The sequence below is a fragment of the Austrofundulus limnaeus genome, unplaced genomic scaffold, assembly GCF_001266775.1.
Source record: "Austrofundulus limnaeus strain Quisiro unplaced genomic scaffold, Austrofundulus_limnaeus-1.0 Scaffold1118, whole genome shotgun sequence".
In the NCBI taxonomy this organism is placed as follows: Eukaryota; Metazoa; Chordata; class Actinopteri; order Cyprinodontiformes; family Rivulidae; genus Austrofundulus; species Austrofundulus limnaeus.
The window spans coordinates 118,687-121,170 of NW_013953520.1; positions in this window are offsets into that span (position 1 = coordinate 118,687).

Sequence of the window (2,484 nt, forward strand, 5' to 3'; positions counted from 1 at the left end):
GATTCAACCACTAGATGTCGCTGAAAACAACAAATCCTACACACTGTGCCTTTAAAGCAAATGTTTTTATATTTAAAAATCTCTGTAGACTGAAGTCATTGTTATGAACTCTGGAAARTCCCCACTCAGTACTGAAAGCAGTGACGCTTCACGGTTATTTTCCTGTCAGACTGGATCTCAGTCACAGTGTGCGGTGTCAGGCTTACAACACGATGACAATGAATCTTTGGTACTCAGCCTCTTAGCACATGATGTTCTGGCTCTATAGAACACCTAAGAAACAATACATCAGCAAATCAAATGACTGAACTCACTGAAAAAGAAAATTGTAGAAAAACATTTGAATCTTGTGAGGTGACGCAGCAGAAGTTATTAAACCAGGCAAAGTGTCAGGCAAACTAGAGTCTGACAGGGAGGAACAACTGATTAAAAACATCTTTAATCTGAYCAATGACGTTCAAAAGTTCAACTCTACTTGTTCCTCCTCAATCGTAATTTACAGTTTTGATCACTTCATACTCATTTTTTTGTATCAAAACATGTCTGTTGCAGCAAGGCTGTTCTTGTTTTAGGCCTATTCTTAGCTAAATGAGCAACTGTTGCATATTTGTTAATTTCACCTATGTAAGTAAGGAATAAAAAAAGAAAAGTTAATGTGGACCAATTTCACTTTGTGTAATATATTTTATTTATCAATGACATCAAGACATCATTGTGGCTAAGAAATATACAGGAAATAGCAATGGATGGACTTTTGGGTTAAATTTAAACAAACGTTTTGAAAAGCATTTCACAATCTACTGTATGGKTCTCTTTACTGTGATAGATTTTGTGTGGACAAGCTGCTGTTTTAGAGTCAAGTCTGCAGTTTTTTTTTTCAGTTGAATGACATTGAATCCCACATATTTGTTGTTTGTTTGCTTGATTGTTCAGTTAGTTGGTTGTTCAGTTAGTTGGTTGAGTGAATAGTTGATCCATTTGTCAGTTTGTTGGTTAATTGGTTGATGTCTGATTGATTAGAAATTTATTTGGTTAATTGGTCAGCCAATTGTTTTTTTTATCAGATCACCTGTCCACCATGGACATTTGAAGAAATAGTGAAAAAGAGACATACAAAAACTTTAAATACACTTTAAAAATTTAAAATCATTTTTGAACTTCTGATGTATAAAAAATAAAAAACACATGGATAAATTGACCACTATAAGTCTGTTGGAGATTAACTAGGTCAGTTAATTAATTAGACAACATGGCAGTTCAGTAGTTAGCACTGATGCCTCACAGTACAAAGGTCCCTGATTTAGACCTGGGGTCTTTTTGTGTGGATTTTGCATGTTCTCCCCGTGCTTGCATGGGTTTTTTTCTGGGCACTCCAGTTTCCCACACAGCACAAACATGTGTACAATAGATTGCCTTCAGGCCCAGGCCGCCCTTGCAAAAGCGATCTGTGATCTCTTTTATTGAAACATTTTGTGTTTTAAACAGACATTCTGTGCTGTCATTCTACCATGTTAACGTCATGAGCTCAGTGAAGACTTGTAGAGTCTGTTTGACCTGTTGATCCTTCAAAGAAAACAAAGAACATCATTCAGTAAKGCAGATGACCAGTGACCTGAAAATAACAATGTAAGCTGAGACTTTAATGGCAGGGTGTGAAGCAGCATAAAGAGTTTTCTCACACCTGCTGTTGGCAAATGACCTGAAAACAGCTTCTATTAAGACATATTTTTATGAACACCTTGCAGCATACCCTTATTGAAAATATTGATCATTTGGATCCAGGACAGAGTATATTTGGTTTGATGTAACAAGATCTGCACATTGTGATTTGTGCATATTTCTGCCATTTTTCTTAACAAATTGTTTGGCTCTCAGTCACGTTGGATGGGGCCTGTTGATGGACGGACATTATCATAGCTCAAATATATCAAACTTTTTTACAATTATTTTTAAAAATTCTTTTAAGAGTGGACTTAAGTAAAAAAAAAAATCTTAGCTAAAAGTTGGGCTTAAGTCAGTTATCAAGTGTCTCAGTCTCACTTTAAGGAAAGTGTAGGGCTAACTCATAATTGTCAGTCTCAGAGCTGATTTACAACACATTGCTTTATGACATCATCACCAACCTCCAGCATGGACCAATCATTGCATCGGATTTCATGTTCAAGAACATTCTTTGAGAAATGTCAAGATAAAACTGAAAATCCTAAAATAAGTTCACATTCAACACGCTAACGTTAATACATATAATGTTGTACAGACTGTAAATTACACAAAAATTCCTCATTTTGCATAAACCCAGAAAATGTCAGATTTTCACAAAAACTCAGCTTCAAAGTTTAACATCTCAGAGCTTGAGGAAATGTTGAGTTTGCACCCCCACCCCCCCTCCTCCTTTTCGCTCAACTAAACTGCTCATAGACAAGGGGTTCTTAAACTTTTTGACCTCGGGGCTCAATTTGTTGAACATAAAGTGACCTGAGGACC